This window comes from Salvelinus fontinalis, chromosome 30 (genome assembly GCF_029448725.1).
Source record: "Salvelinus fontinalis isolate EN_2023a chromosome 30, ASM2944872v1, whole genome shotgun sequence".
Classification (NCBI taxonomy): Eukaryota; Metazoa; Chordata; class Actinopteri; order Salmoniformes; family Salmonidae; genus Salvelinus; species Salvelinus fontinalis.
The window spans coordinates 16,014,342-16,041,176 of NC_074694.1; the positions used below are offsets into that span (position 1 = coordinate 16,014,342).

Genomic DNA, 26,835 nt, shown 5'->3' on the forward strand with positions numbered 1-26,835 from the left:
GAAGCTAGGGGGCAGAATTTTTTTGTTTGGAAAAATAACGTTCCCATTGTAAGCCCATTGTATTTCTCAGGTCCAGATGCTAAAATATGCATTTAATTGACAGAGTAGGATAGAAAACACTCTAAAGTTTCCAATACTGTCAAAATATTATCTGTGAGTATAACAGAACTGATTTGCAGGCGAAAACCTGAGGAAATCCAACCAGGAATTGACCTGTTACCTGTTTCTACGACCTTTACGGATACTATATGGAATTTTCGTCAAGCCTTGATGACTTGCCTAAGGCTGTGGAATACTGAACATAACACGCCAAACAAATTGAGTTTTTTTTATTTAAAAAATCTTTATCGAACAAAAGGAACATTTATTGTGTAACTGGGAGTTTCGTGAGTGCAAACATCCGAAGATCATCAAAGGTAAGCGATTCATTTTATTGCTTTTCTGGCTTTCATGACCAATCTACATGGCTGCTAGGTGTTCTTAATGTGTTGTCTAGTGATCGATAAACTCACAAACGCTTGGATTGTTTTCGCTGTAAAGCATATTTTCAAAATCTGACACGACAGGTGGATTAACAACAAGCTAAGATGTGTTTTGCTATATTGCACTTGTGATTTCATGATTATAAATATATTTAGTAATTTTTTTTGTATTTGTCGCTCTGCAATTCAGCGGTTGGTTACGAAAATGATCCCGCTAAAGGGATCCGTGCGTCAAGATTGAATCTCATCTGAGGTATAACAGCCTTTGTGTCCCAAATGGCACCTCATTCCCTTTATAGTGCACTAGTTTTGACCAGGGTCCATAAGGTAGTGCACTATATATGAAATATGGGTAATATTTGAGACACAGACAGTTAGCAGCTCCATCCCTTAGTTAAACCGCTGAGGCTTAGTCAGTCATGTCTTATTATTGCTCAGGGTCATCAATGTTGCACGGAGAGGAAATAAAACACATGCACCAGCCAATACAATTCCTGGGAATGATCCAGAGGTCAGAGCCAGGAAAGTGAGAAATAATGATTTACTTCCCATTGGGAAATCAAGGAATCACTATCCAGATGAGGAACTATCAAACGCCTGCCTTCAGGCACTGGCTAACAGAACTCATCTCACAAACTGTAGACTTGCTGTTGGACAAAAAACTAGCCCTCAGGATATTACTGTAACTGTCTTTTTCTTTGTCACTGTTGGAGATTGGTGACCACAATGGTGACCACAATGGTGACCCTCAACATCATAATAGAAGTAATTTAGTTGAGTCATTTGCTAATGGAAAAGTAATTATTCTCGGACTATTCATTCAATAAAACCACAATCAGAACACCAATTTGAAACACCCCATGGGTTATTAAGTCATTTAGATTTACAACTGCCATCCCCAAAAATCCTGTTGAGGTCTCTCCCGTTGTTCTCATTTCTCGACCACTCCGCCAACATTTTCAAATGAATGACTTGACCTTCAAATGTTTGTTGTGACCAGCTGATAACTCAACATCCTCCAGAGCTGAACAGTTGGTCAACTACACATCTAGACATCTCTGGCCCTGGCCTCACAAATTACTATAACCTATTCATAACATTACACAAGGACCCCCCTCCCCCTCCACTGAGGCTCTATAGCCTATTCAGCCACTAGGAGCCATGGTCAACTGTTTTCTATATTGCAGCTGCAAACTGGCGGATACCGAAGTGGCACATGACTGCGTACTCAGCTTATCTTATCTCTGACATCATGAAGGACCACATGAAAAGCATAAGGATTCGGTTCGGAGAAGTCCAACATCCATCGCCAACAGAGCTCCACTCTACCTCCATCCATCTCTTCTTTCTGAGGTGATTGAGTTCAGCATTGGGTATTCAGTGGCTATTCTGTCTTCTCTGAGGCTGCTTTGACAGGAATATCCTACAGCTGGCTGGGAGCCCTGGAGCAGATGGTCGCCACAACTACAGTGAGAAGTAGCTCGCTGGGCGGCAGCAGAACAGTGGCCTGTTCTCATTACGCTAATGAATGTCTGGAGCCACTCTTAGGCTCCGTGGTGGGCAATTTCGGCTTTAGAAGGGGGCATGGTTCAGTGTTAAATGAGGTTTGAAATGATGCAAGCCATCCCCTGCAGCCCCAACACCGATAAGGCTGAGGATGTTAGAAACTGGGTGTGTTGCTAAAGCAGCAAATTTGTATGGGGATTTTTTGTTTTTTTTACTTATGGAAATTACGCAGGCACTAATCTAAAAAAAATAATGTGAAGATTGTGTTTATATCAAGAGTAGAACTATGATTTTATGCACAAAGGATGTGAGGTTTGTTGATGCAGATGAACAAAAACAAGTATTATGTCCACTTTCTAGTACTGACTCGTTACAAATCCTGTGTTCAAATCCTGTGTTCAAATCCTGTGTTCAAATCCTGTGTTCAAAATGATAAATACCAAGTAATAGGGACACAGCAGTTGGACTGAGCTCCTTTAAAGAGGAGCTGAACCAAAAAAACAACTTATCTGGTTGAAAATGGCCTATGTGGCATCGATGTTAGTCAGAAACATTGATTCTAGTGCCAGAATTTACTACGAAGTGTAAATAGATTAAATTTGGGCATAAAGCCAGTTTCTTCCAAAACAGAGATTTGCGAGATATAAGCAAATATCTGACGTTCCTAAATCATTGGATATTTGAGGGTTGGGTTTTGATTTCAGTCATGCTCAGTCATGCCCACTTGCCCACTAGCACAGGATGGTAACGCCTAGGGGGAATGGCCATGCACTGAGAAACAGCTGCATTGAGTGCGCTCTATCCAATAGTAGCAGCAGAATCAACCTACAGACAGACCTGCCCAATAGCATGCAGCGCCACTGACTTTACATGAGACAACATACAGATGTAGAATCTTAATTTGAGACGGTTTGCTACAGAAAGTTAATAATCTTGCAGCAACAGGACAATAATTATTATGTGGATTATAATTGTAGGTGGACATTTTTGTATGGGTTGATACTTTTTTTGTAAGGGAAAATCAAATCAATTTCAGACTTAGTTTTTATTAAGGGCTTGGTGGCCATTCATCACAAATTATGGTGGCTTTACAGTTAAATGTTTATTTTTATTTAACTAGGCAAGTCAGTTAAGAACACATTCTTATTTTCAATGACAGCCTAGGAACAGTGGGTTAACTGCCTTGTTCAAGGGCAGAACAACATATTTTTTCCTTGTCAGTTCGGGGATTTGATCTTGCCATCATTTTGGTTATGAGTCCAACGCTCCAGGTAGTCTAGCGGTTAGATGCTTATTACGAGCCCATTTCTAACAATGCAGGGTTAAAAAAGTAAGACAAATATTTGCTAAATAAAAAGGAAATTCTAACGCAATCAAAACAATATCGAGGCTATATACAAGGAGTACCGGAACCGAGTCAATGTGCAGGAGGTAGTTGAGGTAGTTGAGGTCGTTGAGGTAATAGAGTATGTACATGTGGGTAGGGGTAAAGTTGACTAGGCAATCAGGATGTGTTGCATCTACACTCTCTGAAAAAAGGGTTCCAAAGGGGTTCCTCGGGTGTCCCCATAGGATAGCCCTTTTTAGTCCCCGGTAGAACCTTTTTTGGTTCTAAGTGGAACCCTCTGTGGCAAGGGTTCTATATGAAACGCAAAAGAGTTCTACATGGAACAAAAAAGGGTTCTCAAAGGGTTCTCCTATGGGGACATCCGAAGAACCCTTTTAGGTTCTAGACAGCACCTTCATTTCTAAGAGTGTACAGCTCAGGTCAGTCATGCTCCTGTGAATCTGAGTACCTGTGGATGTGTGAGTAAATTACTTTTTACACATGAGTCTCTGTGACAGAGAACTACTCCCTTACTCCGAGGGCATATGTTTTCTTGAAGTGGGTGACATTTCTTCTTCTTCTAAATGTTTTTACAGACGGTACGCTGCAAACCAGTTTGACCACTCAACTCGAATCAGGCCCATTTTCTGTCAAATCTATTATAATCCATTTACTAAAAACATGGTTAAACCACAGACTGAAGAGGAAGCGAGACATCCCAGTCCCTAATTTTTTTTTAGTTCATATACAGTCAATGAACCAAGCAGACCAGACCCAGCTGCTATCGCATTGGTGCCTATGGGAGAACCCCCCCCATCTTCATCTTCATCTTCATTCATCCAAAATGTTTTGATTGACAATCCTATGTCTTCTTGCTAATACACCACTTACATTTCGTTTTGTAATTTAACCAGTAGAATGTCTGCATGCTCTTCATCTAACACAAATGTGAATATTTCAAGTGTCATGTTGCAAGTTTAAAATTGCCAATAGATCCTGGATTTTACATTTACATTACATTTAAGTCATTTAGCAGACGCTCTTATCCAGAGCGACTTACAAGTACATACAATCATACTTTTTTTTTGTACTGGATTGAGATGTATGCTCTCACATCAACAGATGTTCTTTGTGAGAAGTCACTGACGTGACCTTTAAACACACTTGAAATATGAAGAAAATAATCAGTGACATAACCGAGACAATCACTACTAGCTAGAGCACATCTCCTTAGAGACGAGCCCTGAGATTTCAATAAAACAAAAGGTGAAACGTCCTCAATAAACACTGTGGCAACCTTCCCACTGAATGTCACACTGAACGGAAACGGCTGCAAATGACTGTCTTGTCATGCAGCTCACAAAGGAAGTTTACATGGCTGTAATCTATTGAGACTCTCACACAGCATTTACATTACATTTACATTTACATTTAAGTCATTTAGCAGACGCTCTTATCCAGAGCGACTTACAAATTTGTCTTCCGACTTCAGTGCTTCACACTTGGATTATTTGAAATACATTATTCTCTTTCCTGCAGTCAAATGGCCTAGTGGTCTAATGGGTGGAATGGTATTCATATTTTTCATTATTTTGTAATTAATAAAGGTTTTATTTTATTTTTACGCAGAAATTCCATTGTTTCTATGTCAAAAAGTTTTGTTATATTTCACTCTTCTGTGATGCATTTACAGTGTAATATAACCATGTGTGAGGTGTATACTTTTGTTCCAAAGTAGATTTGTTTAACACTACCAAGAATCACTCTGGTTTAGCTCACTGCAGTAAATTGCTGTCCTTGCCTTTAGTGCATTTGCTGCTCTCTGAATAGCTGTTCCATGTTGTTGTTCATCGCCCATGTTTACAGCTGGATTAATGCAAATGATGCTTTCTGTGTAGACTACAAATTGTTTAGAGCAGAAGACGCCCGTCAACAATTTCACCCCCATTTTTTTCACTTAACATGTGGCGGCATCTCGCCTGTGAATTGGTTGATGTTTAAAATGGCATTATCCTTTAGCAAAAGAGATGTTTACCTCGTATTACAACAATATAGTGGTTAATCTTACTATATTGTTGAACAGTGAATTCACTGCAATGCTGATGGTAATGTAACGAAGGAGTCATTGATATTCAGAAACCTCTTTGCCTATTCAAGAAGCAAAGGTTTGAAATAGGCCTCTTCTTAAAGCTGGAATTGTCCTCCAGCAATTTTTGAACTTTTACTGTTTGAAAAGAAATATCACAAGTATAAATACAGTAAAGTACACACACTAAAGTCCCCCCAAAAATATGTTTTGATCAAACTATAGTTTTTTAGACACAACTGCAAACTTAATGGGGTGGGGCATTCAAGGATTTGGTCTGATGGGAATCTGTGATGTCACCGGCCTTCCCCTTTGCCTGAAGAACAATAGAGGAGCAATAGAGAACACAATAGGAAAGGCCCATCCCCCCACTACCATGTCATGACTTACCTGAACCACCTATTGAGATGTGCCTTTTGTTAAGTAAAACAGGTGTTAAATGAGATAAAAAGGAGACTGGAGTATAATTTTAATCCGTTTGCAGTATTACAATAACAAAAACATTACTGTAAACAAAGAACACAGTTTTTTCCCCTCTGACATCATTGCATGTGCAATAGAAAAGCACAATATGTACTGCAATTTTTTTTACCATGCTTTCGTGGCACGCCTCAGCTCGGCAACAAAGACAATAATAACAGGGGTGGGGCAGCCAGTGGCGCTGTTTCCCCCTACTGCAAATTCCATCTTTAAGAAACAACAATAAAAAATGGAAATCCTATGAAGCACTTGACAGATCAAGGCAACATTAGAGTAACATTAGAGAGTACTGTCCTTGGAGGAGGCTCTTTTAAAGACAGCTAAAACTGTCATTACGCTCCTTAAAGACAGCTAAAACGGTCATTACGCTCCTTAAAGACAGCTAAAACGGTCATTACGCTCCTTAAAGACAGCTAAAACTGTCATTACGCTCAGTTGGAGAGCAAAGAGAAGAGTCAGACTACAACACACTTAGGCTACAATACACATAAACAACACCATTTCACACAGCATACCAGCAGACAATTGGAGGTGTAATCCTAATGTAGGATTACACCTCAAAAAAGGAGTTCCTCTTTGATGGATTTCAGGTGTGTGTTTGTGCACTGCACCCTAGCCCCCCACTCCAGTGTTGTGAGGCCAAATGAGATCTGCAGATGGTCTGAGACAGTCAGAAAGTCCCTGCTTGTTTAGCCAGCTGTGCTATTGGGGGAACCCGGTTCTGGCCTGATAGGGGGATTATAGCCTGAGGCGGAGGTCTGTCTTCCTGCCTGCACTTTAATGGTTGAGGGATGACTGTGCGTCAGTGGACAGCGGCATTAGTTCCACAGAGCTTAGACACTGGCAGAGAGAGAGAGAGAGAGAGAGAGAGAGAGAGAGAGAGAGAGAGAGAGAGAGAGAGAGAGAGAGAGAGAGAGAGAGAGAGAGAGAGAGAGAGAGAGAGAGAGAGAGAGAGAGAGAGAGAGAGAGAGAGAGACTCTGCTAAGTGGAGGCCAGCAAGAGATGGCTGAGACTACAGGGCTAATGATCCTTCAGGAAGAAATGTATTGGGTTTGGGGAATGGATGAAATGTACTGTATTTGTTTTCATCCTGAACTTGGAAAAAATATGGGAAAAAACGAAACAATCATGGGGATTATGTGTGTGTGTGGTTTAACGTTCAGTGGATGCTACGTTTTCTCACATTGTTCCCCAATGAAACAGGGATGTAAAGACACAGCCACAGCAGGAAAACAAGTTTGTGATGAATCTGTTGCATTAACATACAGGGGGCCATCCGCACAGATATAGACACCCTTGGTACAGGGGGCCAGCAGCACAGATATAGTCATGGAGCCTTGGCACAGGGGGCCAGCAGCACAGATATTGTGTAAACAAACAGGACATTAGGACTGCTTCCTGTGAAGGAGAATAGCTGACAGGTTATTAAAGCCATTATCCCTACAGATGAGACTCAACAACCCCACAGTGAATGTTGCTGCCTCCCGGTCTGGTTGGGACTAAATGAATCTGGACCGTGAAACAGAGTCAAGCGTGACAGTCTTGCGCTCTCTAAGATCAGCAGTCAGTCACACAGTTTTCTGAAGGAGAAATAAAAAAACACGATGATGAAATGTGTGTCTATAACTTGTTGTTCTATCTCAACATTTGCGTATATTTGCTGGTTCTTTGTAGGGTTCCAAAGGGAGGGTATATTACTGGAAACCTTCAAAGTTTACCAGTAAACTACCAGAATTTTCTTTCAATGATTTTATGTAATCTATCACAAGACATCTAGTGGCCCTTTGGGTACTTCAGATTATCACAGGTCTCTGTAATGATCTCTGGCCCACTGTATGGTGGATCATAAGAAATAATTGAATAAGATACATTTTATTTTAAAAAATGGAATGACAAAGCTGTAAAACATTATCCTAAATACAAACCATCAATTTACTGAATACCATTGCTGTTAAATATGATGGTTTTTGTAACGTCTGCTTCCAACTCACACCCTCAAACATGTAGATCCCCTGAATGCAGCTCACTTCCCAGCCCACTTTCCAGCTCACACCACTGTTGCCCTTTTGGACCCCCTGGGTATGACCTTCTGCCTGCCCCTGGACCCAGCTACCTGCCTCCACCTGTGGTCCTTCGCAATAAACACCTTCTGCTCCCTGCGCTTGAAACCAGATCTCTGTCTCCCCTCGTGTTCATTACAGCTTCAGCATGAAATATCCTTTTATATATTTTTTTACAAACTTGTATTTATTTTACTATGTCAATATGTACTGGTTGTCAATGTTTTGTGGTCAAACTGGTGGCAGTTGTGACAAAAGTCAGTTAATTGAACATAATGCCATTGTTGATTAGATCCTTTTTTCATGAATTAGGCTATTTTCTCTTGACCCATATGGTCTATCTACTATACACCATTGAACAATATGGACACAGATATAATACATGAACACTATACATGAATACAAAAATAAGTTATTCAAGTATAAATTACCAAAGTTACAATGGATTGCCATAGATTTTATTTGAAAACTTTGGTAGATTACCAGTAGCTTTGCAGCCCTAGTTCTTTGACAAGCTGTTCGTATCCAGAAAGAACTGCCTGGCTACTACTAATGATTCATCCTATGCAGTGTCAAAAGATTACACTCTGCAGTGCAACCCTTCTCCTTAGATCAGAATGTTTGGGGGCGTACAAGTTTTCTGCCGGAGGCAGATGTTCAACTGAGCTAACTACAAGCTAGGAGGAAGAAGCAAACACTCAAGACCTCTGCTTTGCTCTCAGAGGAAAACAATTTATGCCTGAAGCCTCTCTGCAGCAAGCAAAAACATAGTATCACTACTTGCGTATACTATCTCATAAACAGCTTTGTGTACAACAAAGTAACCAACAGGTCTGTCTCAGCAGGTTTCCAAAGCAAAACCGAAGATACCATCTTACATCCACTTAACTTTTCCTACAATGTGTTGTAAGGTCCTATTCAGGGCCTTATCTATGTTTAACACCTTTCAACAAGGTCGGTCCTCCTTTGGGACAATGGATTTCTTTGGCAATACAATGAGATTATTCTATGTGCAAAGCGCAGATACACCGCTATGTAAAGGTCACAAGAACTGAAGACTGATAAGCCTGAATGGGTGAGGCTCACAGGACCAAATGTCATTGCATGTGTACCTGGAGGGAGACTTTTCCTTTGGAAAAAACCTCAAAGGCTCTTTAAGCCAAACAAATGACTCGGAATACTTTAAGGGCAAGAAGCTGAGGTTTTGCTTATCAGGGCACACAGGTAATGCAATTTTGAGATAATATATATGTTACATTTTTATCACTACTACCGCATTTGTTTATATTGCAGGTTTATGTATTTTAAAGCTAGAACTTTAATTGAAAAAAATGCCAAAGTGGTCACCCTGCCTCTGTTTTGGTATAAGGCTGAGGGATGGGCCTGGAGAAATGTAATCACTCTTAAATTCATAGACAGGGATATGGATGCATGGACTGACCATCCATGATATAAAATGTATAGTTTTAACCAGGTCTTGAGGATATACAGTGTTTACATTTACATTGTTTACAAACATTGGAGTAAAACAAGTTTACATTTTGAGTTCTCATGGGGTACAACCATTGAACTAAGCAGTGAGGCCAGGAAGAAAACCATTACAGAACCACCCACCAACCAAGGACCAAGCAGCGGGGTAACAAGCAGCGGCAGCAGGAGCAGAGAAAGGAGAAATGGACATGGGAAGACGTTTTGGACGGCAATGGTTGCTACACATGGGAGGAGATCCTGGCTGGAAAGGATCGCCTCCCATGGGAACAGCTGGAGGCAGCTAGGAGAGCAGAGGCAACCGGAGAGAGAAACCGGCGTTATGAAGGTACGCGACTAGCACGGAAGCCTGAGAGTCTCATCCAAACATTTCTTGGGGGGTGGCTAAAGGGGAGTGTGGCGAAGTCAGGTAGGAGACCTGCGCCAACTTCCCGGGCTTACCGTGGAGAGCGAGAGTACGGGCAGACACCGTGTTGTGCGGAAGAGCGCACGGAGTCTCCTGTACGTGTGCTTAGCCCGGTGCGGTACATTCCAGCTCCACGTATCGGCCGGGCTAGAGTGGGCATCGAGCCAGGTGCCATGAAGCCGGCTCAACGTATCTGGCCTCCAGTACGTCTCCTCGGGCCGGCATACATGGCACCAGCCTTACGTATGGTGTCTCCGGTTCGCCAGCACAGCCCTGTGCGGGCTATTCCACCTCGCCGCACTGGCCTGGCTACGGGGAGCATTAAACCAGGTAAGGTTGGGCAGGCTCGGTGCTTAAGAGCTCCTGTACGCCTTCACGTCCGGTATATCCGGCGCCACCTTCCCGCCCCAGCCCAGTACCACCAGTGCCTACACCACGCACCAGGCTTCCTGTGCGTCTCCAGAACTCTGTTCCTCCTCCACGCACTCTTCCTATGGTGCGTGTCTCCAGCCCAGTAACTCCAGTTCCGGTACCACGCACCAGGCCTACTGTGCACCTCAGCAGGTCAGAGTCGGCCATCTGCCCAACGCCGCCTGCACTGCTCGTCTGCTCAACGCCGCCTGCACTGCTCGTCTGCCCAGCGCCGTCTGAGCTATCCGTCTGCCCAGTGCCGTCTGAGTCATCCGTCTGCCCAGTGCCGTCTGAGCGATCCGTCTGCCCAGTGCCGTCTGAGCCATCCGTCTGCCCAGCGCCATCTGAGCCATCAGTCTGTCCCGAGCCATTAGAGCCGCCCGTCTGTCCCGAGCCATTAGAGCCGTCCGTCAGTCAGGAGCTGCCAGAGCCGCCAGCCAGTCAGGAGCTGCCAGAGCCGCCAGCCAGTCAGGAGCTGCCAGAGCCGCCAGCCAGTCAGGAGCCGCCCTCCAGTCAGGAGCCGCCCTCCAGTCAGTAGCCGCCCTCCAGTCAGGAGCCGCCTTCCAGTCATGAGCCGCCTTCCAGTCATGAGCCGTCCTCCAGTCATGAGCCGTCCTCCAGTCATGAGCCGTCCTCCAGTCATGAGCCGTCCTCCAGTCATGAGCCGTCCTCCAGTCATGAGCCGTCCTCCAGTCATGAGCTGTCCTCCAGTCATGAGCTGCCCTCCAGTCATGAGCTGCCCTCCAGTCATGAGCTGCCCTCCAGTCATGAGCTGCCCTCCAGTCCAGAGCTGCCCTTCAGTCCAGAGCTGCCTCTCTGTCCGGAGCTGCTTTTCAGTCCGGAGCTGCCCCTCTGTCGTGAGCTGCCTCTCTGTCTTGAGCTACCTCTCTGTCTTGAGCTACCTCTCTGTCTTGAGCTACCTCTCTGTCTTGAGCTACCTCTCTGTCCTGAGCTATCTCCTCTATCTAGGGGGGGCCTTGGTGAAGGTTCCTAGACCAAGGTCGGGGGCGAGGGTCGCCACTCAAAGGACGCTAAGGAGGGGGACAAAGACAGTGGTAGATTGTTGTCCTCGTCCTACGCCGGAGCCGCCACCGCAGACAGATGCCCATCCAGACCCTCCTCTTGAGTTTTAGGGGTGCGTTCGGAGTCCGCACCTCAGGAAGGGGGTACTGTAACATCCTGACCAGAGTTCTTATGTGTTTTGCTTTTTTAGTGTTGGTCAGGACGTGAGCTGGGTGGGCATTCTATGTTGTGCGTCTAGTTTGTCTGTTTCTGTGTTCAGCCTAATATGGTTCTCAATCAGAGGCAGCTGTCAATCGTTGTCCCTGATTAAGAATCATATATAGGAGGCTTGTGTTGGGATTTTGTGGGTGATTGTTTCCTGTCTTCTGTCTTTGTGTTCTGCACCAGATAGGACTATTTCGGTTTTCACATTTCTTGTTTTGTTGTTTGTAGTGTTCTAATATATTCTTTATTAAATCATGTTGAACACTAGCCGCGATGCGTTTTGGTCCTCTCCTTCATCCCAGGAAGAAAACCGTGACAAAAGGAATGTGCTTTGTCTCAACAGACCTTTTTCCCGCTGAAACTCTAACACGTTCAAAGTCAACTACTGGAACAATATTTATAACCTAAAATGTGGGGAATGGTCAGAGGCCATCTATTGAAAATTAGTGCCATTTTTTTTGTTATTGTGTGATGTCATTAACAATGTTATAAAGAAAATACTGTACCTTGGAAAGTATACCCACTACATGTACACAGTTTCCATACTATGCATGGGGCATGTAACAAGAAAAATTATGAAAGTGTTTTTGTTAAGAGATGGATGTGATTTGAGAAACTATAAGAGATAATTGTTTTACATTACTTTGTACAACTGACAAATCATGCCCCCGAGTGAGGTAAGAGAGCGTGTCCGCCCCTTTCCTGCAAACTGTATAAATGATGGGTAAGAAACTAAAATAGCAGACCAGAGAGACATGAAGCTGCAGCTGCATGTTTAAAGTGGTCTGAACTTTGAATATCAACACGAGGTAGATACATTAAACTCACCTACCGGACAATCACTAATACGGCTGATTAGCCGTCATAAGTAAAGTATCTTCGAAAGCGAATTTAAGTAGGACTATCCTACTCTGCTCAAGTCATTGCATTATGCTACTCTCATCACCCCACTGGGAACTATCGACCCGGCTGGCTAGCCTATCTTCAAAGAAGCATATTCCGAAGCGAAAAGAAAGAAAATAAACTCTGTAGTTCTGTTCAGGACTACACGACAAGTCACCGGATACCGGACAACTACAAAGAAGGACAACAGTATGAAAACTGTCAGAACCATTTTGGACAATCAGAGCCTTACAAGCATGCCGTGAAAAGGCCCAACTCCCTTTCCACAGCGGCCCTGTCCACCTAGAGAGATCTGGTGAACAAAGACATTTCATGTAAATACATTCATGATTTCTCACTCAAAGTGGGTGGTGGTTCGTGTGCAAAGTATATGATTACTGTAAGTGAGAGAAGTTTCTAAATGTGCCAATGTTAAGTGTCTCTGTCCCTCTCTGCCCCCCCCCCCTCTCCATCTCTTTTGTAACAAGCAGCCATGTTGTGTCATTCTGCTAGGGACCTGTTGTTAACGTATTAAGTATGTATGTTTATCCTGTGTTACCATGAATTAGCTAGTACATGAATAATTCAACCAATTTGTCTAGTATTGAATCATAAGTAAGGCTCTGGGTTTTTTTAACATGCAAGGAGGTTACGACTGTTCAGAATGATGATATGATACGAGGTTATGAGGTTATGATTAATTAGTTGATTGTTTATATGTGATATGTAATATATGTGATAGGTAAAGACCTTATAGAGTTTAATTCCGGAGATGGTAACTCTTTAAAGAACCGTTCTCGTGGTGCCCCAGATCCTGATGAGTTAATTGTTACATGATTACTTTAATCGGGTAACAATTAAACATAGTTAGTTGATTAGATAAATAACAGTCATCAGATTAATGTTAAAGTCAAGTCATGACACATGGCCAACAGTTAATGCAATTTTGAGATAACACACGTTACATTTTTCATCACTACTACAGTTTGTTAATATTGCAGGTTTTACAGCTTTTAATCTGCAGTATAATTATAATTCTCTATGCTGGAATGTTTCTTATCAGGAATATGCACTTTTAAGCCAATTATAAACCAGCCGAACAGACATGGAGAAGTATATGCAACGTGTATGACAATGAGGCTAACCGTGTCAACGTCCTAACTGAGTAACATACTAAATGGAGTTTAAACAGTGCAGGTAAGATGTCATTGTATAGGTAGCTGTGTGGTTAGTGTGGACACAGTCTGCAGCATTGTGTATGTTGAGACTTTCGTTACTGTTTTGGCTGCAGTTATCCAGGCGTGATGAGATTAATGAACTAATTCACATGGATGAATGTTGAATCTGTAGGTGAATAGCGGGATCTTGCTGTGATCAAACTGCATACAGGATGACAGTAAAACTCCACAGGTTTATTTAAGCAATAAGGCCAGACGGGGTGTGGTATATGGTCGCTGTATATTGGCCATATACCACAAACCCCCAAGGTGCCTTGTTGCTATTATAAAGTGGTTACCAGTAAAGTAGAAGAGTAAAAATACATGTTTTGTCATACCCGTGGTATACAGCCTGATATACCACGACTTTCAGACAATCAGCATTCAGGTCTCGAACCAGTCCGGTTTTTATTACAATTTTGAATCAAGGAGGAAATATAAATATATGTTGCTTGTCAGTGGTTTTCCTGCATTTATCTACATTTGATGAATACATTATTTCATGCATATTACGTCATACAGGTTTGACATACAAGATTTGTGTGCTCTTCGAAACCAAAACCCTGTCTGCAGAAAACAATAAAGAATCAACCGTTTCGTGGAGAGCAGAGCACCTGAAAATCTATTCCAAGCCTCAGGGGTATTTGATGTGAATCAATTAAATCTCATTAAGACAGCGAAGGGAAATAAAAACAAACTAAATTCAAGCAATGATAGAAATAAATAATCAGCATTCAAAATGTCAATTAAGCCCAGTGAGCTGTTGATTATCATGGCAAAGGTATGCGGTGTAGACAGAGCCCCGAGCATCTGTACGTGGTGACTGTTTGTTGCATTGCAGCATTAAAGCCTAAGCTTCATCCTCCCATCTGGGCTGGAGAGAAAAGACAAATAAAAAGCACTTCACAAATGGGACGGATTGCCTCTTGGGGACCTGTAAAAAGACTGCACATGTCATGAGAAAGTTAGAGCGGCTTTATTAGTGGAAGGTGCAGCATCAGCAAAGAAGTCAAACAAGCCTGTTATGCCTGACGCAGCTTGTAAAATGGGTGTGTTTTTTCATCATCTTCAGGGAGCGCTGTCCATATGCTTATAGATTTCAGTGAATCAATCAGGGGTAGCTAACGTGGTAATTCATTTCTCTCAAAGACCCAGACTGATGTCACTCGTAGAACAGAAAAGGGCCTCATTTGATGATTTTGGTCCGTTCACGCGCTGAAGGTTGACCGTCAAACACTGACATTATAATTGTTTCTCGCTGTTGTGCAGGAAGGTTGGGGAAAGAAATAACATACTACGTTAGCTACAAAGGCTTTTGGTTGATCACGCTGTGTATCTGATAGCTTGGCCAATCATGTGGAAGGTCTCTGAAAACAATTGGTTTGATGGCGATGCAATAAAGGTCAGTACAACACAAGCTAAATCTCTCTTTCCACAGCTATTGATTGTTTTCAAAACATTCACAGTAATCTGAGAAGTGATGAGATATGAACAATCTCAACTTCCTCAGTATAGCAATTGTTGTTAGATAACTCTTCAGCAGTACATTATCTGTTGTTAGACAACTCTTCCACAGTACAACAATTGTTATTGTTGTTAGACAACTCTTCCATAGTTCCATACTCTTCCACAGCAACTGTTGTTAGATAACTCTTCTGCAGTACAGTAATTATTGTGAGACAACAACAGAATCCCCTTTGGCAGCGGTTACAGCTGTGAGTCTTTCTGGGTAAGTCCCTAAGAGCTTTACACACCTGGATAGTACAATATTTGTACATTATTCTTTTAAAAATTCTTCAAGCTCTGTCAAGTTCGATGTTGATCATTGCTAGACAGCCATTTTCAAGTCTTGCCATAGGTTTTCAGGCCCTCTTAAGTCAAAACTGTAACTACGCCACTCTGGAACATTCAATGTTTTCTTGGTAAGCAACTCCAGTGTATTTTTGGCCTTGTGTTTTAGGTTATTGTCTTGCTGAGAGGTGCATTTATCTCCCAGTGTCTGTTGGTATGCAGACTGAACCAGGTTTTCCTCTAGGATTTGGCCTGGGCTTAGCTCTATTCCATTTATTTTTATGCTAACAAACTCCCAAATCCTTGCCAACGACAAGCATACCCATAACATGATGCAGCCAACACCATGCTTGAAAATATGAAAAGTGGTACTCAGTGATTTGCTGTGTTGGATTTTCCCCAAACATAACACTTTCTATTCAGGACATAAATGTAATTCATTTTCCACATTTTTGGCAGTTTTACTTTAGTGCCTTATTGCAAACAAGATGCATGTTTTGGAATATTTGTATTCTGTACAGGCCTCCTTCTTCTCACTCTCATTTATGTTGGAATTGTGGAGTAACTACAATGTTGTTGATCCATCCTCAGTTTTTTCCTATTACAGCCATTAAACTCTGTAACTGTTTTAAAGTCACCATTGGCCTCATGGTGAAATCCCTAAGCGTTCCTTCCTCTCTGTCACGGCTGTCTTCCTCTTCTTCCTCTGAAGAGGTGTAGCAAGGATCAGACCAATACGCAGCGTGGTAGGTGTCCATGTTTTAATATAGAAAACTGAACATGAACACAAATACAAAAACAATAAATGTGAACAAACCGAAACAGTCCCGTGTGGCACAAACACTGACACAAACACTGACACAAACACTGACACAAACACTGACACAGGAAACAATCACCCAAGACGAGACAAAAACACACAAACCACACTCGTCACACCCTGACCTAACCAAAATAATAAAGAGAACAAAGATAACTAAGGCCAGGGCGTGACACTCTCCAGCAACTGAGTTAGGAAGGACGCTTGTATCATTGTAGTGACTGGCTGTATTGATTTACCAAGTGTAATCTACAACTTCACCATGCTCAGAGGGATATTCAATGTCTGCTGTTTTATTTTTACCTACAGATTCAGCCACAAAGACCAAGGAGGTTTTCCAAAACCTCACAAAAAAGGGGACCTATTATACCAATATTATACCAATAGGTCCCCTTTTTGTGACGTTTTGGAAAACCTCTTTGGTCTTTGTGGCTGAATCTGTGTTTGAAATTCACTGCTCGACAGAGGGATGTTACAGATAATTGTGTGTGTGGAGTACGGAGATGAGGTAGTCATTCAAAAGTCATGTTGAACACTGTTATTGCACACAGAACGAGTCCATGTAACTTATTATGTGACTAGTTAAGCACGTTTTTACTCCAGAACTTATTCAGGCTTGCCATAACAAAGGGGTTGAATGCTTTTCGAATCAAGACATTTCAGCTTTTCATCTTTAATTAATCAGTAAATATGTCTAAGAACATAATTCCACTTTGACATTATGGGGTATTGTTTGCAGGCCAGTGACAAAACATCTACATTCAGCCTGTAACAAAATGAAATGTGTGAAAAGTAAAAAGGTGTGAATAATTTCTGCAGGCACTGTCTGTTACTGTATCCATCAGGGTGGTGTATGCATTCTAACATGAACAAAATAAGTAATGGGGAATGTTTGAACAATTCTTTCAACACCGACACAGTTGATGAAACTATGGCTGCATTTAGACAGGCTGCCCAATTCTGATATTTTTTTCACTAAATGTTCTTTTTACATATCAGATCAGTGAAAAGATCTGATGTGATTGTTCAAAAGACCAATTCGTGGAAAAAATATCAGAATTGGCCTGCATCTCCACATGCAGCCATTGTGATAGATGGCACCCAGTTCTCTTTGATGCCACACCTACTGCCAAAGATAACATGTTCTAAAATCTCTCTCAAATTCCATCTGTGGTGGTGTCTTGCAGTATCATAATAATCTTTATAAATTCAAATAGTCCAGACGCTATATCACTCGATCACTCGACCAATCAAGGCACAGATAACAGTATGGCAATTAGTTCATCAAATGTGATTTTAAACATATGTTTACATTGTGAAATAGATAATTATCTCCCACACAGATAATCTGATGACTGACTGTGACAAAGCAGATTAATTTCCCTGGATTGAGATAACCACGATACAATAAAACAATTTGGGTAAAATACCGAGATATTCAAGAACTTCTCCAGTGATTGATAGATTTCCCCCCACGCCCCTTACACATTCTTAAATCTCCAACCGTAATATGAGTGTTTTCAATGAAACCCTATCTCTTGAAATTACTAGATAGTTGTTTGTGCCCCCCATTCGTTTCTCAGCCCCAGTTTCAGTCTAAGGGAAAGCTTATATCTCTGCTCTAAGTGAAATCTTTCACCTTGACTTATATCTCTGCTTGAAGGCCTCTGAGGCCTTAGGAGCCTGTGTCAGCAGGGACCATCTCTTCTAGTGGTAGCCAGCAGAGTCTGGTAGTGGCATACCAAAAATTCTTAGAAATTCTTAGAATTCTTTTTGGGGATTCTTAGAAAAATAGACTGCTGCAAAAAAACATTCAATAGTAGCCTTACACTAGCTGCTGGTAAAGAGGGATGTTAACAAAGAAGTCACATCTGATCTTCTAATGTGGTCGGTGAATGGGAGGCAGTCATTTGTTATTGTGCTACTGTATAGTATTGAGTGGCTTTTCATATTCCTCCTTTGGGCTTCTGTTTAGATTACTTTAGAGTGAGGTAAGGACAGGCAGTTCATTCTGTATTATCTCATTCTGAGTGTAAATCCGCTGCATTGGCCAAGATGATTGGAATACTTATAATTCTCAAAAGGATTTCCTTTTCTACTGTAACTCGAGACAGTCTGGTATTTAGTGAACAGCTCATCAATGTCTTGCCTATCTGACCCCAACTTATTTTCCAGAGATTCCAATGTACAGGTGTCGGATCTTAATTTGATCGCTCTTTTGTTGCAGGAAATGAGTATGAGCTTTGTGACTTACATGAATTCACTGAAAACCCACACTAACACACTGTTAAATGAACAGTATTGCACTTTTCATGTAGTCTACTTTTGTCAATGTAATAGCCTAAAAACCAATTAAACAACATTATGGACTAAATCTGTTGCTGCAGGATAATTTTTCTGTGACAATGTAGGTCAAATTAAGATCCTACATCTGTACAGCTACAGTATTATATGGCTTGTGAAAAGTATACATGCTTTAAGTTAAAGCTGTGTTTTTCACCTTTATGTAATATAATATGAATGAAAGGACAAAACTAAAGAGCTGACTTTTTTACTTTAATTAGTCAAGATGTCTCAGTGGAAACAGCTGTCTAGAAATACAGTACCGTGTGGGGGAGCTGATCGGTGTGGCACATCTCAGATGGGGTCCCAAACAGGAACAGCCTGCACTACTTTATGCAAATGCACAAATTAAAATCAACCTACTTTAATGAGGACATCAAAGGAAGTGGCCCCATGCAACTGGAGCTCTGCCTGAGTCCCCGACTGCAGAACCAGAGAGCCTGCTCCAGAGCCAGCTCTATTTTACACTTCCTGAGAGACAGGGCAGCTTGGCTCCCGCTCTTAGAGATTTGAGACTCGTTTAAATACAGAGAGATCCTGAGCAAGCCAAAATGTACTTTCTCACAGATGATCAACCCGAAGATGAGAAAAACTGCATCTATACTAAGTCATGACTGTGTTACTGTAAGGTTTCACACCAAGCAAATCAACCCATGGTGTAAAAGGCCATTCATATGTTGTATACATTGACCAATTACATTCTAAGTAACTTCGAAAAGGCGCCTTAACCATCTACTGTATTCGCATTTTGTTTAAATAGATCCCCAATCATGCTCTTTAATAACAGTATTTGCAGTCAAGCCTCTCCTTAAAGCGTTCCAGTGAATACTCAAGCACTATCACAAGGATGGAAGCAAGAAGGGACAATATTAACCAGCAGCTGTTGAGTGTGTCAAAAGATGACACTTACGATGCAGCAAAAATACACCTTACCGTGTGTGTGTATGCGTGTCTGCATGTGTGTGTGTTCTTGCATGCATGTGTGTGTGTGTGTGTGTGTGTGTGTGTGTTTGATGGTCACTTGGCTGTCTCTGGGTCTCGCCCTCCCCCTCTTCACCTCAGCACCTGTCTGTCTCGCGGCACCAATTATTTAGAAGAGGGCATGACCCCAGCAGCAGCACTGAGCCAGGTCTGTCCTACAGTGTTACCTCTTCTCTGCAGGAGCCACCCTGTCAAGATAGTACACAGCTCTCCTAGTGAGCTGCCCCAACTGTCAACTCCACAGATCTGATTGAACAGATTAATTTAGACCCTGCACATTTTCAGGTTATTCAAAACCTAAGCCAAACATTTCAATATATTTCACCAGCAACTTTAATTGTCAAGACTATCGACACTCACTCTTTTCCTCCAGAAAGCATTTTATGACTGCATGATATTCCTATTCTTTAGACTGATAAATGTTTCCCCTATTAGAGAGGTGAACTGTGTGGTAATTGAATAGCTGGTCCAGTGATTTGGATAGCAGGACACCGTGTCTAATACAGATGAGCCAGATGCTAACACTACTACTATCTATCCCAGACAGGCCCAGAAAGTGTTACAATATTAAATGAGATACACTATGTGGTTTTGACATCATTGAGGCAATGGTTTTGGAATATCATTTTTGGCTCCAGTTAGTCAGTATAATTGAACATAAATCACCTGGGCCTAGTTTTTCAAAAGTTATCTTTACGGATTTTGCCCATCGTACATGATTAAATGCGTAGAAATAGAACAACTAGAACAGGAGTCCCAATTGAAGTCAATGATTTGTCCGTACTATTGATGCTATTTCCATCAGTGGAGGACCAGTGGAGGACCATCCTCCTCAGTGAATTTCATTAAAAGAAAATTGTAAAACATTTAAAGTTATCCTTTTTAGATAAAACTATTATAAATGTTATCAGATTTTACCAAATATTTGATTAAAACACACTATTTTGCAATGAAGGTCTACAGTAGCCTCAACAGCACTCTGTAGGGTAGCACCATGGTGTAGCTGGAGGACAGCTAACTTCCGTCTCCCTCTAAGGAACACTGACTTCAATACAAAACCTAGGATGCCCATGCTTCTCACCCCCTTCAATAGACTTAAAAAGAAATAATGACAAGTTCCGGAGGATGTCCTCCAACCTATCAGAGCTCTTGCAGCATCAGCTACAGCTAGCTAGCACTGCAGTGCATAACATGGGGTGAGTAGTTGACTCAAATAGAGAGGAAGACAACAGTTTTGAACAAAATAAAATGACGGCGAAGCAAGAGAGAAATAGAGAGAAAGAGAGATTTCGTAATGTTTTTCACTTTCAGTTTCACTTAAATAGCTAGCAAATGCAGAAAATCCCTTCTGAGATGTGTGCAAAGCTTGTGGCCACCTACAAGAAACGTCTGACCTCTGTGATTGCCAACAAGGGTTTTCCAACCAAGTACTAAGTCATGTTTGCAGAGGGGTCAAATACTTATTTCCCTTATTAAAATGCAAATCAATTTATGTGTTTTTCTGGATATTTTTGTTGTTATTCTGTCTCTCACTGTTCAAATACACCTACCATTAAAATGATAGACTGATCATTTCCTTGTCAGTGGGCAAACGTACAAAATCAGCAGGGGATCAAATACTTTTTTCCTTCACTGTACATGAATGTATAGTTAAAGTGACTGTGCATATATGATAAACAGAGAGTAGAAGCAGCGTAAAAGAGGGGTTGGGGGGGGGGGGGGGGGGGGACGGGACACAATGCAAATAGTTCCGGGTAGCCATTTGACGTGCATATTAGCTCTCTGTGAACATCCAAGGGCCAGCCGTGCTGCTCTGTTCTGAGCCAATTGCAATTTTCCTAAGTCCCTCTCTGTAGCACCTGACCACAAGACTGAACAGTAGTCCAGGTGCGACAAAACTAGGACCTGTAGGACCTGCCTCGTTGGAGAGGCTTCCATTAAAGAACACCCTCTGTGTTCTCTTAGGCATGTAACTCTCTATCCACAATAGCACATATGTTTTTCCAGCAGCAGACTATGATCGATAATGTCAAAGCCGCAGTGAAGTCTAACAAAACAGCCAATCTTTTTATTATCAATTTATCTCAGCCAATCATCAGTAATTTGTGTAAGTGCTGTCCTTCACTATAAGCGTGCTGAAAGTCTGTTGTCAATTTGTTTACTGTAAAATAGGATTGTATCTGATCAAACACCATTTTTTTCAAAAGTTTACTAAGGTTTGGTAACAGTCTGATTTGTCGGCTATTTGAGCCAGTAAAGGGGGCTTTACTATTCTTAGGTAGCGGAATGACTTTTGCTTCCCTCCAAGCCTGGGGCCACACACTTTCTAGAATGCTTAAATTGAACATATGGCAAATAGGAGTGGCAATATCGTCCGCTATTATCCTCATGAATTTTCCATCCAAGTTGTTAGACCCCGGTGGCTTGTCATTGTTAATAGACAACAATACTTTTTTCACCCCTTCCACACTCACTTTACGGAATTCAAAATTACAATGCTTGTAAGACAAGGAGAGTGCATAGATGCGAGAAGGAATACAACGTGGCTGCTATGAAAGTAACTGTGTTGACGCGTGATCAGGGGTGTATTCATTCTGCAGATTCTGTTGAAAATAATGTCTTAAACGGAAGTAAACGGAACATGAAAATAATGGAATTTTTCCAATAGTAACGTTCGTTTGCAACTGTTGGACTAATGATCAAAATCAAATCAAATCAAAATTGACTTGTCACATGCGCCGAATACAATTACTGTGAAATGCTTACTTACAAGCCCTTAACCCTAGGATGCATATGCTGGTCAAAAATGACCCATCCTAATGTTGTTCTGCTGTATTGATCACCTCAAAAATTTGTATCATCTAATATTCCAGGAATTCTTAAATAATGTGTCTTTAATGTTCTAACATCCTAGTTTTGTTTTTTAATTTCAGATTTTTTAAGTAAAAATTGTTTTTGCATCACTACCCCAAGTTTGATATGTGGGTCAAATATGACTGGTATGTATTTCCTATGGAATTCCTATGAATAACATATTTATTAAATATTTAGTTTTTAATGTTTATTAATCACCGTTTTCATTTCTCCTTTTTAACTCATTGAGGAGTTTCATAAGGATGCTCATAAGAATTCTGCCTGATATACAACCAACATGGTTTTACAGATGCTGGATGAGGAAGCCGTTGGTGCCTCTAACTCTGAGGTATCCAATTCAGATGACAAAGACGATGTGTCTGTGAGTGAAGTTGGAGTTGTGGATGCACCTGGCAGTCCAGCTGTCCCAGATGATTCTACAGATGGAGAGGGAGTAAAAAGGGTCTTAAGAGTGACCCCCCCCCCCCCCACACACACACACACACACACACACACTAAAGGCAGGGGTAGAAGCCATAACATTCTGAGGAGCTGCCCAGGGCCTGTGCCGGGGTCAACAGTTGTGTCACCAAAAGTAGTCTGGGAGCTGTTCGTTAGTGACATCATCATTGAGGAGGTCCTAAAGTGTTCATATTTAGAAGGACGGAGAATAGCGACAGCAAAAGGGACAGAGTGGAGAGAGGTCAACAAAGAGGGAACAAAAGGGACAGAGTGGAGAGAGGTCAACAAAGAGGGAACAAAAGGGACAGAGTGGAGAGAGGTCAACAAAGAGGAACTCAAGGCCTTCATTGGTTTAACCCTCCTCGCCGGCATGAAGAAAAGGTGGGATGTCTCCACACGGGAGCTATTTTTGGATCCACTGCAGAATCCAATGTATAAGGCCACGATGTCATCCACTGCGTCACAGTGGATGAGCAGCTTTCCTCCAGACGTGACGCTTGGCATTCCGTCCAAAGAGTTCAATCTTGGTTTCATCAGACCAGAGAATCTTGTTTCTCGTGGTCTAAGAGTAATTTAGGTGCCTTTTGGCAAACTCCAAGCGGGTTGTCATGTGCCTTTTACTGAGGAGTGGCTTTCGTCTGGCCACTCTACCATAAAGGCCTGATTGTTAGAGTGAGGCAGAGATGGTTGTCCTTCTGGAAGATTCTCCCATCTCCACAGAAGAAGAGATGGAAAGATGTGGGGTGATGAAAGAGAGCCATGCCACCACCCCTCAGAGCAGCCAGGGACAGAAGAGGAAGAGGTGCCAGCTCTGCCAAAGTGAAAAGGATAGAAAAGTCAGCTGCTCGTGTTCTCAGTGCAACACACCCGTCTGCAAAGAGCACAGTCACATGCTTGTGGTTTGTAACAAATGCATGGACTAAGACAGCATAAGTAAGCATCACACACATGCACACTTTGTGCCTTTTAGTTCTGTCGTTTTGTAAATTCACAATGGTTAGTGTTGTCGTTTATATTGATGATCATTGGATTTTCAAATGAATGTTTTGAAATATTATAAAACACGCTTCAGGTGATTTTACTTTCTTCTTCACACTAAAAGGTTGAATGTGAAACTGATTGTAAGATTTATTGTAAGATAATATTTTCAATGGCTGTTATTATATTTCATAATATGTTATCATTGAAATATGTATCAAACTGTTGAATAGCGACTAAAAACTTTAAAACAATAGAATAATTATTAAAAGGTCCAAATCATCACGCAAAATAATTATGTTCCACAAGATGGATAATATTTTATAAATAAAGCACAGATATTACATTGTCGGATCATTTTGACCCGGCATATGCATCCTAACGTTATCCAACAATGTTGTTCAAGAAATAGAGTTACGAAAATATTGACTAAATAAACAAAATTAAAAAATTAAATAAAAAGTTTCACAATAAATTAACAATAACGAGGATATATACAGGGGGTACCGGTACTGAGTCAATGTGCAGGGGTACAGGTTAGTCAAGGAAATTTGTACATGGAGGTAGGGGGTAGATCCTGTTAAGGAGCCTTTTGGACCTATATTTGGTGCTCTGGTACCGCTTGCCATCCAGTAGCAGAGAGAACAGTCAATGACTTGGGTGACTGGAGTCTTTGACCATTTTTTAGGCCTTTCTCTGACACTGATTCCTATATAGATCTTTGGTGGCAGGAAGCTTGGCCGCAGTGATGTATTGGGCGATACGCACTACCCTCTGTTGCGTCTTACTGTTGGAAGCCAAGCAGTTACCATACCAGGCGGTGATGCAACCGGCCAGGATGCTCTCGATGGTGCAGCTGTAGAACTTTGAGGATCTGGGGACCCATGCCAAATCTCCTGACGACGAATAGGCATTGTCGTGCCCTCTACACAAATGTCTTAGTGTGTTTGGAGCATGATAGTTTGTTGGTGATGTGGACACCAGGGAACTTAGAACTCTTGACCCGCTCCACTACAGCCCCGTCGATGTGAATGGGGGCGTGTTCGGCCCTCCTTTTCATGTAGTCCACGATCAGCTCCTTTATCTTGATCACGTTGAGGGAGAGGTTGTTGTCCTGGCACCACACTGCCAGGTCTCTGATCTTCTCCCTATAGGCTGTCTCATCGTTGTCGGTGATCAGGCCTCACGTCCTAGATCAGCTAGATGCAGGAAAGAGTGTGTAAGGTGGTATTGAATGTTTCTCTTGACCTTGTACACTTATGTTGTAACCTTTAATTGGTAGGCTAGGTTGTAGCATCCTCATGCTGGGTATAGGGAAAATTTGAGTATCATGAAGCCTAAACCTCTGACTGTTACATTGAACTGGGTGAATGGAATATGAATGAAATAGAAATAAGGCCATGCTCATGAAAACAATAAAATGGTCCTACCTCATCTTAAACGGCTCTTACCACCACTGATTTCTATGCATTTAACCCTATCCGATAGGCGAAATCCAGATAAATAACTTTTCAAAAACTGGGCCCAGGTGCATACGCTTAGGGCAACAGATCTCTCAATGACTTGTGGTAACTAAAATGGGTTGATATACAATTTAGATTTTTTTTGTTATCATTTGATAAATACAACATGATAAACGACAAGTTGTAATTTATTCCTCCTTAATCACCATGCAGACTTCGTTCAATTTAGGGAAAAGTCTTGCAAACATCAATCATTGACTTGCCTAGTTAAATAAATGTTACATTTAAAATTCTCAGTACAGTTACCTTCAAGACATGCAACAGAATGATAACCCACAATGCACACTCTCAATCTCATTTCAGTCGGTTAAGATCTTGGTTGCCAGCAGCTACAGTAGTTCCCAGAAGTTGGTTGAATGAGGGCCCCTTAGTCACAGGTCACAGGTGGCAGACAAAGAAAAGTATGAAAGGAAAGGCTCTTGGTCTTGGTGTCCTTCAAAGATATGGTCAAAATGTTTCATAGTATCAATTATATTTCCAATCTGTGACCATTGAGCCCCTCTTCCTTCATTCTATATTGGAAGAGTAAAAGCATGTATCAAGATCAGTAACTACTTAACTATAATGCTTACTATTTTCAACTGTAAAAAATGTACTGCTTAGTATCTGTAGAAAGTGCATTGATGTAAGCGGATGTAAGCTGATGTAAGGGTTCCTGAGAGGCACAGTGGTCTAAGGAACTGCATCTCAGTTCTTGAGGTGTCACTATAGACACCCTGGTTCAAATCCTGGCTGTATTACAAACGGCTGTGATTGGGTGTCCCGTAGGGCGGTGCACAATTGGCCCAGTGTCGTCCGGGTTTGGCTGGTGTAGGCCATCATTGTAAATAAAAATTTGTTCTTAACTGACTTGCGTAGTTAAACAAAGGATAAATTAAAAAAGCTAGAATATTGATATTGTGCAGCATGTACATTTGCCATGACACAAATCTATGAATTTCACAAAATAATACACATGTAGGATCTTAATTTGAGTAAATTTTAAAATAATCCTGCAGCAACATGAAATGTGAATTATTATGTCATAATTATTAGGGCAAATCAAGTCTGACATCAAAAATGTGAAAATTACAAACTTTAGAAGCCCTATTAAAACTCAAATGCACTACATGTCAGCAACAAAAGAGTGATCGAATTAAGATTCTACATCTGTATGGCCTTATTTCAGCAAATTCCGGTGAGCTGATCTACAGATGAAAAATAGGGTGGGATTGTAATGTTTTAAACATCATGGCGCTTTGTAACTACACTGATATCTCTTTGTCAGAGACTCAAAGTGGCACATCAGAACAAAGACTTTATTTTAAAATATAACAATATTTGTATTTTTTTTTAATAAAAAAATCCCTATTTACTTCAGACTGCCATCACAATTTTCAGGGTTTGACTTTCCTTCTACTTTGTTTCCCAATTAACACTAAGGTTTGAGTGTTTCTGAAAGACCATAGCACAGACATTCTTCTACCCAATAAATGTACAGCTGAATACACAATAAATGCATGTCAAGGGGTA

The 26,835-nt window shown here is 41.5% G+C and overlaps 1 protein-coding gene across 11 annotated transcripts in view; it reads right to left on the reverse strand.

Moving 5' to 3' along the window:
- The window catches only part of LOC129828722 (KH domain-containing, RNA-binding, signal transduction-associated protein 2-like), a 130,230-nt gene that overhangs the window by 76,254 nt on the left and 27,141 nt on the right, over positions 1-26,835 (reverse strand). The gene's annotated exons all lie outside the window — the stretch shown is intronic.